Raw genomic sequence first — 15,114 nt, forward strand, 5'->3', positions numbered from 1 at the left:
CCTCATCCACACCTGAGGCCATACATGAGTGGACAGCAGAAGAAAAGAGGCTTTTTAATCCAATATTACCAACACGGTGGCATTGCAGTGGAAAATTACTGGGGGGTTTTTTGCATGAGGGAGATCAAAGTCATCGGCCTTACTCTGCCGCCTTTGGTGCTTGGGATTTAAGTTACCCTCTTTGCATGGACTCCTGATTGCCTGGCAGCATCAAAGCGCACAGCACAAGCATCTGATTGGTGAGAGGAAACATTTGTTAACATACTCACTTAAGCAGGGAAAACAGGAAATGGTCAAATAAACGGTAAGATATAAATAAAAACTTCCAGCAAGTTGGCAGTCGGCTTCTCCAAAAGGCTTAGCGAAGATCCAGTTGGCAGCAGACTGTCTCTGCAGAGCACAGATGGATTAGAAACCCACGGTCCAGACCATGCTAGCGGACGTCAGAATGACAGATGTGTCACTAAGGCCCAGCACATGCTTTATGAAGGTCTTGGATTAGCCAGAACTCTCCGGGCATAGTGGGAATTGTGTTCAGAGTACGCCATGTGCATCGTGATGCCATCACACAGTTCAGTCCAGGGCGGGAAGTGGCTGGAATGTGGAAAAAGTGTCCAAACTTGTGGCTCGACGTCTCGTTCTGAATCGAATTCCTCATTTATCCACCTTAGACTCGCCCGCCTGCATCGAATTCCTCATTTATCCACCTTAGACTCGCCCGCCTGCATTCACGCACACATTTACAAGCAATTTTATGTAACACTTACATCAACTTTTACTGTTTTCCATAAAGAAAAAAAAAGTAATACGCAGTGGAAAGAAAAAGTGCTGCGCTGTGCTTTAAAAAAGGGGAAAAAGTCATTTAATTCCGATGTTGTGTGTGTGTGTGAGAGGTGAAATGAGTTTTTCCATCCTGTCAAATGAAGCCGCTCGACTGCGCTCGTGCCGGAGAGAGAGAGAGCGAGAGTCTCGGTGAGGAAATGATGATTCCAATTGGTCTTAAACTTTGAAAGTAGCAAATAGCTGCGATTCAAAGTCACAACCTGCCACAGGAACCGTGACGGAAACCGAGCGGCCACGGGAGGAAACAAGACAAACAACAGATATAAATATATTATTATGTAAATAGTCTGGACTGTGTTATTCCAGAGGAAGAAGCACCGCCAACTGTGACCCATCGGATTTAGCATCACTCATTAGCGGCGTCCGCTCTCATTAACCGACATCTGTATCTTAATTAAGCAAAAGAGGACAGGAATAGATGCAGGTGGCCGTCCGGGCTGGCCACTTAAGCATCCAGGCAGCGTTCCCTCTCACCTTTTATTGTGGTTTTAACAACTTTTATAAAGATGCACGGGGCAGTGAGCAGCAGTCTGTTTGGATTGCTGCTGCTCAGGTACGCCAGGGTTTGTTTTAAAAGCCTTCGATTTTTATTCAACACAGCCTTTTAAATCCTTGACCCGAACCTCATAGATCCTGACCCCGGTCCACCCAGTCAAATCGTCCTACAGCCTCGTAAACATGAAGATCTGACCCAGTGCTAATGGACACACACTTTTAAAACCTCCAGATCCACGTGAAGTTATTTACAGAAAGGCTTCTTCCCGTTCACATGAATTAAAGATCAAAAAAGTGACTGTTCGTACACATCCAGCAGGCATGGAGGTAAATCGGAGTTTATTTCTTGCCAACGTCCAACATTAGCTCTCCTTTTAGCTCCATTTTTGGTCTCCACCACCGTCTGAGGGAACTATCCGGCTCTTTAGTAACTCCACTCTGTGGTTCAGTGTTGGGGATGTTGCGTATAGTCGATTTATTAGAGCTAGGCTGGCCTGGTGCGGCTGGGAATTGAATAATTTGCTGAACAGGAGGCCGAAACAATAAGCTGAAAGGAGCTAAAGTAGCTCGCGCTGAGGGATCATTCTCCTTTTACTTTACACAAAGTCATTTAATCTATTGTCCGAGAGGACAAGGACTTTAGTTCAGCCTCCAAAGGTCCAATTAAAGGTCAGATAAGTGACACAGGTGGAATAAAAAGCAGACCTCACCTTTTCAGGTGCTCTGAATTCTTTGCATCCAAAGTTTTGATTGACAGTTCAACGCGGGAAACAGCTGAAGGCCCTCTCATTGCTAATTATCATTTTGCTATTATTATCCATTATGTATTAGCAATTACCGTTATTAATCAATTATGCAAACAGTTGGCGACATGGCGAGGGAGAACAGGTTGTGGGGTGTGATTTGAATTTCAGCGTCTTCTCTCTCTCGGGGTGTTTCTTCAAACGGTAAACCAAATTGGTTTCATGACATTTACGTTGGGCAGTTTGACCGGAGGAATTTACAGAGTAAAGACACGCGCGAGTCAACAGTGTTAATTGGTGACAAATCTCAAAGCCTGCAGCAGAGTTTAGAGCAGATGGGAGGACCAGCGCGTCAGGTTTGTTTGATTCATCACTGCGATGACTGGAACAGGCAGCCATTTGTTATTTGGTTTAGTAGCTTGTGTTTTTTTTCTTGGTGTTTAATTAATAACATAAAATCATACTTTACTGGAACACATGTCGACTCGACGACTACACACACAGAAGACTAATTAACTGTTGCCTCAAATGCGACAGCTGCAACCAGGGATTCAGCCTTTTGGAGCCCTGTGAGAAGTCCTCTTATCTTAATTAAGTGCTTTTAAAAAAAAACAAATCTTTCTGTAACCCTAATCAAGTCCTTTTAGTGTTTAACCCCTGACTTAACCGTAACCATGGTGGTGTAAGATGAGAAAATTGGTGTGAGCGGTAATTTGAATCGGTTTTGGAACGCGACATATTAGGAAGCAGCTCCTTAACGTTGGGGAAATATACCGAACTAAAACACTTAAAAAGCTACAATGTTAAGTTTTTGGCCACTAGTAGCACTATGGAGAAATATTTTGGATCTTTAAATGAATGCTGCGTTCCTGTAGTTTCCACTGTTGGACGGTTGGCGTCAGTAATCAGGAATTTTTGCTTCCCTTCACTGGCGTCCGCTCGTGTTTTAGGACTGATTTTAAGATCACTTTTAAAGCCCGGCGTGGTCTGGCCGCTATCGCTTCTGCTTGTTGACCTAGAGGGGACCTCGCTTTCTCCGTCAGGACCCCTCGACCTGCCCGAGGAGATAAAGCTCGCTGAATCACTTTACAAACTTTTTATGACGTCGTCTGTTATGTTTCATCCTTTTTTTAAATGTCCTCGTCTTTTGTTATGTAATCATCTCTCTTTTCATTGCTCTGCCTGTTTCTGCGGCATTGAATCTGTTTGGCCTCTTGCTCTTTTAAAAAAGCTGCTGTATAAATAAAGTTATTTTTATTCTGTGTTTTTTTTTTATGAGAAACTTTTTCTGTGTGTTTACCAGGGCTGCTTTAAGGTTAGGGAAGGATCTCGGTTACAGCGCCTGAATATCGAATGTGCTTACACATCCCCCCGCGGACCTCCACAAACTCCACTCGCTATATACTGTAAAGGTCACCGAACTTGGCATGGCAGCGGCCATGCATTGAGAGTGTTGAATCATCCAATATGAGCGTGATAATTGGGAATACTGGGAAAGCTTGTGAATAATGGCCATCGAGCTCTGCAGAGAGGAGGTTAAGAAACGTGCTGTTGTTTAATTGCGCTCTGAATATCCGATAACCTCCGAAAGTTGAAGACGGAGAAAGGCGTCTGTCGAACGCGCCATGGGTGGCTGTTGTCATGCGTTACACATCTTCCCGTAGACCATCTGTTTGGTCCCGTAACGCACCATCAGTGTATAAAGTATGATGCTATCTCTGCCGGGGTTGTTCGTGATATTGTCATGGATAAAAGCATCCATCAGCCTGAAAAATGAGCATCTATTTATGTATTATACAAAATTTCTGTGTGTCCTTTATCTCTCACACACACACACACGAGCTTGCTGTTGAGTGATACTCATCATATCTCGATGAGATCCGGGCTGTCTCGGAGCCATCACTCCTGCCAGGATCTGCATCCCCCTCCTCCGCCTCTCCCTCCGCTTCCTTTTCTGCCTTCTGTACCGCTCTATCGACGTTCAGTCATCCTGACAGATGTTTCAGTCACCTGGGATTAAAAATGAGGCGCGGGGTGATAGATCACCTCCATTGTGACGGGTACAATTTTTAAAATGGCCCTACATATTGTAAATGGCACGCGAGCCACAATAAAATACACTGCGGGTCGAGAGCGGCCGAGGAGATTTAACGTCACGTCGGCTTTTAGAAGCACTTCCACTGTTTAAACACGGATTAATTTGACTTTACAGGAGGCGGCTCCACCTTTCACAGATACACAGACAAACCTCTAAGTCCCGGACAGTCTCGTCACTCATGAACGCAACTACCATGTAAAAAGCAGTTTTCTTAAAACCAGCCTGGACTTTTATTGCTTGTTACTTTCCCTAATAAAGCAGAAGTGCAATGAAAATAGTCTTTACAAAGACATTTAGGCTGAGATGCTGCAGCTTGTTGGAAAATCTTCACATTTCTGTTTTCTCATGCACAGAGTGAAGCTCGTCTATAAAACCACATATCTAAATGAAAATGATGAAAACTTGAAATGTCAAAATCAATCATATCAGAATGGGAGATATTTAAGTTTTCCAACTCTTGTTTGTCTGAATATCACAAAAACTTCACCCGGACTGTTGCAACCAAAGCCTGGTGCCGAAATCTTGGTTCCTTGCCTACAGATTCTGCGCGATGGGAACGTCTTTGCAGGTATTAAACAATAAAACTTTGTCCCATTTGGTGGCACTGGATGTGAAGTAAAGTAAAGGCCGGCCAAACAAAACTGAACCTGATGAGAAAAAGTCACCAGTGTCGACAGGATTCATCCTCGAATATCTGAACAACACCTCAGTGGTTTGGACAATCCCAAATATGAGCATACATCATTTATTTAGGTCGTCTGAACTTTCTTTTTGGAGGTGTACTCGCATTATTTTGGTGTTTGGAGCCGCACAAACCGCAGGTTCGTCTCTGTCTCAATGCCTTTTAACCCGAGTATCGACTGTCCTGCTGATGAAAACTGTAAACTTCTGACAAACGCTGTCTTCTGTTGTTTTTCTCTTTTCCAACAAGCTGCCAACCTCTCTCTCTCTCTCGCTCTCTGCACCACCGGCCCCTCCGGGAACCTCTTTCTCCCGTTTGTCGGTGTCTCATCCAGACGTTTTTTTGGATCTGGAGCGTCGTCCCTCGAGAGATTCAGTCTCTCTCCTGTCTGTGTGTGAATGCTGGACTGCCTCTTTAGTATTTGTGTGGTCTGTCCTCCGTCCAGGTCTCCACGGCCTGGCGAGAGAGAGAGGCGAGGTTGTGTGGCTCAGGTTGTACGATCTGGTTACACCAGATTAGGTTTTACAGTCCACATATGTATCTGTGTCTCTGTCAACAAAATGTGTGATTTTATTCTGTTCACATGGTTTATATATTAACCCTTTTAACCCTTAATTAGTGCTAATTTAGAGGAATTTGCATGTTTACAAAAACAAATAACAAAACGTGTGAAACAGCTAAATGACTTCATTTGTGGAAATGTTTTTAAAAAGTGAGTCGGTCTCCATAAGTCCCCATGTTTCACAGCAGAAATAAACATGAATTTATGTACAACTCACCTGTTCAGGTTATATTAAGGCTTAAAGTTATGCAGGATTAAGAGCGTACACGAATGAGACACTTTGTTGGCAGAATTTCTATGCACCCTTGCATGTCTGTCCATCCGTCCTCTGACTCGTTTCCCCCGACCTGAATCAACGTTTCGTCCTGAGTCTGGATAAAAGAAGGAATAAAGTATCTTCTACACAGAGAGCACAAACTGTAGATGAGACTTAACGACCAACCTGTTTTAAATAACCTAAATCTGCAGGGTGACCCGAGCACAGACCAGGACCTGCAGCAGAAGATCTCGTCTCTCTGATTTCTGCAAACGAGCTCGCAGCTCTTTAAAGACACAAGCAAACTTGTGACGGGCAGATTCCTGGCAGCAGCATCATGCGCCTCTGTTTACAGACATGAGTGTAACAGACCTCTATGTCATTAACCAGTCCATTGAACTGGCTAATAATATGACTTACATGAGGGAGGCCGAACCTTTGAGTGCCAGTTTGGTTTTTCGGTAGCTATCAATTCCAGTGTGTGTTGTCAGCTGCTGTCAATTCTCACAGTGCAGACCTGGGATACAGGTAATACCTGCAGCACAAATGAGTTTCTTCTCTCAGAAGGAAACTCATTGGCAGGATTGGCAGGAAGCAAGATGTAAATCGACGGGAAATTATTCAAATCACACGTCCGTTCTTTGATTCAATAATCCTCGCCTCAAAAGCAAACAAAAGATAAACTTCTTTCTGTGCCGCAGCCTTGACAGTTGGAAGAATTTGCAGGCTGCAGCTTTTGATTGTGCATCAACACCACGGAAACGTCATCAAAGTCTTCCCTCGCTGTTTTTTCTAATCGATTCCCTCGTGGGCTGGCGTGACATCAGAGATTACGAGGTGGGACGGACGGAAAGATCGCCTTCTCCGCTTATATCACGACGGCTCAGGAGGTAAAGATTCAGATCTGCTGATTTGTTGATATCAGGTCGAAGACATGAAGGCGTCCAATAACGACAGACGAGGCGGCAACTGAATGAACCACCCCGACGAGGCGACGAGGACAGAAGTAATAAGAAACGACAAGATGAAGAGCTCACTGAAGTTTGCTCAAGGATTATAGCACGTTACTAATAATGGAGCCACGATGCTAAAACCATCTATAATTTATAGGCGGCCGAGGAGTTTGCAACTGAACAAACGAGGCTGAGTTCCCCCCAAGAGAAACATTCGCTGCGATTATCTCTGACGAAGGACGCTTCCTCAAATTAGATCAAATCAAAGTGTCTGATTAGAAAATGTTTGTTTTTTTGTTGCTTGTATTAGAAAAATAAATAAATTAGAACTCCAAGTTAAATTAGTTTAATCCTAATCAAACCTCGTGGCCCAGCTCGTTTCTTGGAAGCTGCCAAACTTCATATCGTTGGTTTCACTTGTAATTTTAGCGCGCCATCTGGTCGGGTAAGGAGGACGATCCAGGGAATCACTCGGCTCTCGTGTCATATTTCAGATAAACTTTTCCCGGCTTTGAAGAGAATTAAGATGCTTAACATGTAGAGCAGAAAATATTGGTAACCATCACTTTTTAATTTTAGTTTTTGTCGTGATGTCAAACGTTCTGTGTTATGTTGTGTCCGGGTTTTCTTGCCGGGTTTTGACACCACAACCACAGTCCTCCCATTTCATGCCTCCACCTGAACCTACTGTGTCTTCATCCTGGTGTTACATTGCCAGTCGCCAAACTGGTCTCCGTCTGTCTCACACTGGAAAGCTGCTGATTCTTACACACAGCTCCTTTTAGTAAAAGTACACAAGTCTATTGAAGTATTACCAGCAAAAGTACGAATGATTATATATTATTACGCGACATGAACATTGTTTACGCGCTGATGTCCAAAGACTCCCCGAGCCAGCATGCTTTTTGGGCACATAGGTTTGAGAAATACCAAGAGCAGTAATGGAAACATTTGTCACTGTAGCTCAAAGAAAAGCAGAAACCCAAAATGAGAGCAGATGGTGAAAATTACTTCATGGAGACGGGAAGCTCGCCGCCTCATGCCTGAATGCTAGAAAAACTTGCAAAGGTGCCAAAGAAGGAAAAGATATTTAATATTTCATGCAATTACAAGTTTTGTTTTTTGTTTCTGACAACCTGAAATGTTCATTAACTTCTGAAAGAGGCAGAATAAAAATAATAAATGCTTTTTTTCCCTAATTAGTTTGTTTTTAGTCATTATTTAAGATAGTTAGCTGCCTTCAAAGTGGTTTGGTCTAATCTTTTTGTTGTGAAACATTAGAACAATTAGTCCTCTTAGTTAGTTTAATGATCTGAAAGTTTCACAAGCCAAAAAAAGATTGTGAACCTCTGTTACATTTCCACTTTAATACATCTGCCAGTTGAATGTTGAACATTTCTCTGCGGAGTTCTTTCCACCAGCAGCTAACCGGTTATTCATAGCACATCACATGAACTCGGAGCGTCCAACATTTCCCCATCGCGTCCGTCGTCGTGTTCTGCACGGCTGTGCACGGCGGCGGCTCAAAGAAAAATGATTATTAGAGTGGATCTGCTGTTGGGAAATGGACTCCAGAAGGTCAGTGAGCAATGTGCTCGTGCCCCCCAGCCAGAGGAAACGAAGGGGTGGATGGGATATCCTCCCGCGTCCTGTCTGGCCCCGGTGAGATTATGAGCGATGTAATAGGATCGTCCATTTTCTGTAATAGAACACAGAAAGGCTAAGCCCTGGCTTGGGTCTTACTCGCGCCCTCGGATCACCACAGAGGCAACAAAAATATATATTTATATAACTCGGGCTTCCTTTTTTCCCCTCAGAGGAAAGGAAGCTTAGCTGCCTTTAGACGTGAGCGGAGATACGCGCCGCAAAATGGGGCAACGCTTCCAAGCCAGAGAGAAATCCCCGCTGAGCCGTAATGAGAAGTGAATAGAGCGCGATAGCAGAGGCTTTGGCTGGATTTGTTTGTACAAGAGCGTGGTGTATTTCATGTCGTTTAATTGGCTCATTTGCAAACTGATGATACACATTCAGAGAGGAGGCTGTGTGGAAATGCAACGGCGCAACCGCAACCGTGTGAAACTGCGATAAATGATGTCTCCTTTTTATTATTGACAGCTCGAAACAACCCGACGCTGAAAACAATCAGCCCGGTGTGTCTGACATACTGAGAATAAATACTTTATTTCTTATGAAAAGATTAAAGGATTCATATGTTCGGAGGTTAATTTGGTCTCTCGTGGCGTTCCTCCTCACTGAGTTTTCTTTTTCGAGTCGTTCCCTTGAGTATCTCTCACAGAAGCCTTCAAAGACTCTGAATTTTGTATTGTCAATAGATGTTTTGTTTCAAGCGGGGGAATGTTTGTTAGAGACGGTTCCATCTGAAGAGACTTATTGATTGAATCATCCCGCTAAAGGGTGGCTCTCAGAGTATCCACTGCTGGTGAGAATCTGATCGTCTCTCATCGAGGCTGCTGCAGGTTAAACTGACTTCGGCCAACTGTCAAACCCCATCCCCACCCGTCTGCTGAGTTGCTATAGCAACTGCATTTCATCCTTCAAACAAGATGCACAGGAAGTTAGGAGTCAAATCCTCAGAGCGTTTTGTTTTTTTCCTCCGAGGCATGACCCGAGGACGTAAACACCAACGCGGCTTCTTCTTCTTCTTCTTCTTCAGCAAAGTCGGTTATCAAAACAGATAAAACGCTTCGTCGTCTGTTCTCCGTCCTCCGGGGCCGAGAATAGTAACCATCTGTTCTGACAATTTCCCTGAGAGCAACATTTGAATTCCTCCTTAATGAATGCTCAGACACTGCGAGTAGAGCCCGCCTGGTCTGGGGACGTTAATGAAACATGAGGAAGGTGTGATGGTAAAAAAATAAAAATAAAGTCAAATTCAATTCCTGTTATTTCTAACAATGGGAGGCAGAGACGATGCATCCCCTGTACTGCGAATGTTTCCTGCAGCTGGAGTTAAACTTTGGGAGGAAATGAAAGAACACGGTGCAGGGATGTAAAGTGGAGGGTGACTGCATGTATTTACCTGCGAGCCAGGCCAGATCTTTTTCTTTCTGCTACGCCTGCTACTGATGATGCTCTGCACAGCAGTGTGCATTTAAAAGCAACACGGTTCCTTTAGCTTCAAGGCCCTGCAGTGAATCCCTCTGAATATAGAAAAAGAACAAAACAAAGTCTACCGTGGTGCACAACGCAGGAGAAAATCGAATCTTCTACAGACAGCAACTCTTCAAGGTCCGTCCGGCTGACTCCTCCTCGCCCACTCAGGCCAGGCTCCCTCTGGCCTTTGCACAGAGACAATTGGCTTCTGTAATTAAAGAAGGAAGCTCTGTCAGTCGCTGCCAAACTGTATATTCTGTGTGGGTTACATCAGCGTGCTGCATACATTCACAAATGAGGTCGTTAAGAAGTAAGATAGTTAGAGTTTCTGTACTTTTAATCCATTGGATCGATCAATCGATTCCTTTATTGAGTGTTGATCAGTTTTCTGTGTGAAAAAATAAGTTTTCACCATCGACGCTGCTATTTTATCATCTCCGAGTCTGAACACGGCGTGCAAACCGCAGGAAAAACGGGCACGCAAGCGATTCAGGTCTGTAAAAGCTTTGCCGTTTTCTCGCTGATGCCGTTCCCCAGGTCGTGGACGTGCTGCTCGGTTGGGAAGCAGGGGCACTCGTGCGGCATTCCTGCGATTTGAGCGTCATGTTGCGTCGAAAGAAAGATCAGGAGAGACTCACTTCCCACAACTGCCCACTAGTCTACGGACAGGTCAATCCAAATCGTGGTTTCTGGAGAATTCGTGACACCCGTACAGATTGAAGTAGTGAAGTTTGTGTCAGAAGTATCATGAAAAAGGAATAAAGTACTGATCCTTCACATGCAGTGTCTCTTCTGCACTTTCTAACAGTTACTGTGTGCGCAGTACATCGCCTGGAAGTTATAAAACGCCTGAAAGTTTGACTGATTTAGTGCAACAATTATTAATTACCAAAAAAGTGCTGATTGTACCCTACATGAGGCGAAACATCGCGTCTTAGATAAAAGTGCATGCAAGTCTTATCGAGGTGCCTTGTAGAAAGATTCTCCAGAGGATTCAAAGAAAGTCCATTCCCTCATTAACATACAGTACTCACTGTCTGAGGCTACCGCAGAGCCGCTGTGATAAATGAATCAGATGGTGTGTCAAGTTTTTCTTCGTTTAATTATGTACTTTTTGGTCGAATCCGATGAATGAGCCATCTAATTAAATGCAAATGAGGTAACGAAGAGTTGACTGGTACTGGGGATCTGTTTTTTCTACCCAGTGAGAAAAGAAGGCTGGTAAAGAAAAAGCGAGCACAAAGAACGGGGAATCATGTTGGGAGCTTTGGCAAAATGAGCTCGCCACGGGGTGCTCCGCTTTCCAAAAAACTGGTTGTTGACCTTCGAGTGAGTAACAAGCTCCCAGAAGAAAAAGCACCTGAAAATACATCTGTTTAATGTTCGTCTTTTATCTTCAAAAAGCTGGAACGCGGGCTGGATGCTGCACCCTTTTGTTTTGGTTATTCATTAATTTGCAACAGTGCTCGCCTTTAAAAAGAGGAATCAGTTGCTCTTTGACCCGTCTTGATTTTCCCAAAATACATTCATTACCGCGCTCCCCTGTGTTCGCTGAAGCTCTGCTTGAGTTCGTGTGCGTGAAGGAGGCACTTACTGTCAAAAAAGGAGAGTTAATGACTCTTTGAAAGAAGCTAATTGTAAAGATTTTCTGTTATTAGGCGTTGCAGAGGAAAGTCAAATTAAAAGGCGAGGTAAACGAGGTGAGCATTCAAACATCTATGAAATATTTACTGGACAATGTTGAGCAGAGAAGATACAAACACCTGAAATCTCTCAAACTTGTGAAGGAGTTGCTGAGTTATTAGTTAATTAACACTTGTCAGTTACTTCGTCATGGCTGGTTGTTGATCTCCGTCTTTTTTCTCCACCAGTAAATCTCATCCGATCTTCACCCAGTTTGGTTCGTGACGAAATTTCGATCAGCCTGATATGACGCGAAAGTCGCAAAACCAAAAAGGGGGGCCTGCAAAAGTTGGCGCCAAGCAATGTGATAGATTTAAATGTGCCTCGAGTCAGTGGCGATAAATCCAGAGGTGTTGTTATGTATTTACACCGTGGTACTTTGTATTTGGTTTATAGTGCTGATAGCAGCCCTATGGGACTCCTTGTTTCATTATTCCACCATTAGGCCACTGTTTATTGTTTGACTCTGGTCATTATATATTTCTACCACCGTTTTATGTCTCAGTGTGGTTACTTGATGTCCTGGGGTTTCTGTTCTCGCTTTCTGAGCTCAAAGAAAATTCCTTGCTATGTTGGAACGGTAATAAAAGCATTGACTCTTTAGTTGCTTGTACAAAGCTTTAATGTTACTAGGCAAAAGCCACGACCGTGATCAATCAAAGGTGTTTTTCGATTTTGATCCAGACGCTGATCGAACTTAAACATTCCTGTTTTTTGGAATTGTAAATCATCAATAAACTCTAGGCTCAACAATCTCTAATAGTTACTGTATGTTATGTCCATGTCCATGAACATGGATAACTGCTGTTGTTGTCTTTAATCCTGGGTTTAACACCAAACTGATGGCTGTTTTCAGATGTAAAATCCATCTCCAATAAGTCCTCTACATTAAACAACAAAATACATCAAGTCATTGTTTATCTGGTATGATTCTTGTGAAAACGACTTATGGAAAGATTATGGTTTCTGACTGACGATTGGAAACTTCCATCCTGAACTCTTCCCTATGTTGACTGTCGCTTCCCTCAACTTTACGGCCATGAAGAGGGGTTTTGCCACTTGGACACATGTGCTTTGGGGCTTAAACAACTTATATTTTGTAGTTTTTCCTTGGGCGACAGTCACAAAACCCAACATTCATTGGTTTGGAACTGAGATGGGGCATGTGTAACTCAATCCCAGTCTACATGGGCAAGTATTCACACATCTAAAGTACTATTTAGCAAGTCGCTGAACCTCTGACAGCTCCAGGAGTGTCCCAGATATCATAATCATCATGATCACAATCATTACTGAAAGCTGGTACAGAAATATGCTAATTTATGACACTATAACATTTCTATTTATCACAGGCCCCAATTAAATGATCGCCCCAGTGTGATAACTGTAATAGTAATTAGCGTTTATTGTAATTACAAGGCATGATTCAGATGGATAACTCACCAAATGATTGAGGTTCTCTACAGTGGCAGCCCATATGACTTCACAAGACATCTATAGGTTAATGGCACATTTCAAGACCTCATGCAGAGCTTCAAATTACTACCAGTGTCGAGGAAACCCACATCCCTTTAATGTTAATCTCAATGAACAGTGTGAGATTGTGAGAATAACGGTCTAAGAGGAATAAATCTAGCTGGATTCATGGGCAAAATAACCGGTTTGGACCATATTTTTAAAGTAACCCACTCATGTGATACTGAGATAAACCAAAGCAAGGGTAGATAGCACTGAAAGCTGGGCTGCTTATCGATGCATATGTACAGCCATGCTTGTTTATGTGTGGCAGCTCCGAGATAAGTTGCACTGCCTTATCTCCCGTTGTGCTATCAAAGAATTCAAGCATAATTCAACAGATTTAAAGGAGCATCTGGCTCTCCGTTACACCCGGGCCCTCAGGAAAACCCTCCTTCAGACACACAAGAAGGAAAATAGTGCAAAATAAGAAGACATCTGCTCTTTCATCCAAACTCTGCTGCTGTCAAACGAGGAAACAGAAGTTGGGAATTAACATGAAGTGGTTTATATCTTGTTTCAAATATAAGTCAGTGAAGGATGTGGACTCTGATAAAGCTACAAGTTCTTTTAGAAGCGCTTTAGGGGCAACTAGACTTTAATGTAGATCCATGGAGATGTTTCACCTCCCTTCCAAGAGGCCTTCAGTTCTTCTACTGTTCTTGATCCATGAAGATGTAGATCCATGGAGATGCTTCACCTCTCAACCAAGAGGCATTCAGTTCTTCTTCCGTCCTTGATCCATGAAGCTGTAGATCCATGGAGAAGCTTCACCTCTGATCCAAGAGGCGTTCAGTTCTTCTTCCGTTCTTGATCCATGAAGCTGTAGATCCATGGAGATGCTTCACCTCTGATCCAAGAGGCGTTCAGTTCTTCTTCCGTCCTTGATCCATGAAGCTGTAGATCCATGGAGATGCTTCACCTCTGATCCACATGAAGCTGTAGATCCATGGAGATGCTTCACCTCTGATCCAAGAGGCGTTCAGTTCTTCTTCCGTCCTTGATCCATGAAGATGTAGATCCACAGAGATGCTTCACCTCTGATCCAAGAGGCGTTCAGTTCTTCTTCCGTCCTTGATCCATGAAGATGTAGATCCACGGAGATGCTTCACCTCTCATCCAAGAGGCATCTACTAGGATAGAGATGCTTCACCTCTCATCCAAGAGGCATCTACTAGGATAACTGAAGAAGCCTCTCAAGTTGAAACATCTTCATTGTTCTACAACCAAGTCCAGTCACCTCAGGTTTAACTCTTCTCAGAAGAACTCACATGACCTGGACGTGGGATGAGTTGTTTCACTGTCATCACGTTCTTAACTGACCCTAAATGAACTTCCAATTATATCCCAGCATTCGACGTCTGTGTTTGTAAAAGCTCATTAATGCGAAGCTGCAATTTCCTGCTGCACACCATTAAGATAAAATATTAGTACTAGCAGCTGATAAACACATCTCATGCATATTATGGGCTTTTTAAACTTCAAACAACCCCCAGGCGGCTGATATGTAATACTGTCGCTAATGAAACCAAGCATAATTTAAATGAACTACCTGTAGTACGCTTTAGTTCTAATGTATAAGTGCGACGACGGCTGAATTTGTGCAGATGTAAAGTCACGACGACGCGAGTTCACCGACTGCACTGCAGTCGACATTTCCATCCACAACACGAGCAAAGTCTCTGAGGCTCCCTGACATTTCAAACACATCTGGTTTGTCGAGCAACTTTGAGCTCGGCACCCACCTCCTCCTCATCTTCCTCCACCTCCACCTCCTCCTCCTGCTCCTCTTCCTCAGGGCTGTTTGTTGCAAAAGCATTTGTGGGTTCAAACAGAAAGCGTTAGATTAGACCCGAGGGACACAAACACCATCGCAACAGGAGCAAATTGGGAACTGAATGAAAGGAAAAATCAATTATGCCAAAACCCCTTATTAACAATTAGTGCTGGTGAGGGGGCTTTCTCTTGCTTTTGTTGTGGCTGATTGTTTTGAGAGTGGCATCCTAGGCAGCTGGGGTTGTTTGTCTGACTATTGTCTTCAGTGCTGATTGTCACCGCCCGAAGGGGAATCTCGACAAATATAATTTGGAGCTCGGTAAGTTTTACAGCAGACAAACTACGAGGTCACGAGGTGGAGACATAACAACGACTTACTGTTTTTTAAGACCCT

The 15,114-nt window shown here is 43.5% G+C and overlaps 1 long non-coding RNA gene across 2 annotated transcripts in view; it reads right to left on the bottom strand.

Moving 5' to 3' along the window:
* LOC113748290 (uncharacterized) overlaps window positions 1–15,114 on the bottom strand; it is a 56,559-nt gene that overhangs the window by 28,155 nt on the left and 13,290 nt on the right. Inside the window, exons 3-4 of one of the 2 annotated variants that reach the window (XR_003464230.1) lie at window positions 9,827–9,954; window positions 4,409–5,317 (exon numbers count right to left, since the gene is read on the bottom strand). This is a non-coding gene — a long non-coding RNA (uncharacterized LOC113748290). Of the gene's footprint in view, window positions 1–4,408; window positions 5,318–9,826; window positions 9,955–15,114 lie in introns of those variants that run through there. The other variant, XR_003464229.1, reaches the window with a different exon arrangement.

This window comes from Larimichthys crocea, chromosome XIX (assembly GCF_000972845.2).
Source record: "Larimichthys crocea isolate SSNF chromosome XIX, L_crocea_2.0, whole genome shotgun sequence".
In the NCBI taxonomy this organism is placed as follows: Eukaryota; Metazoa; Chordata; class Actinopteri; family Sciaenidae; genus Larimichthys; species Larimichthys crocea.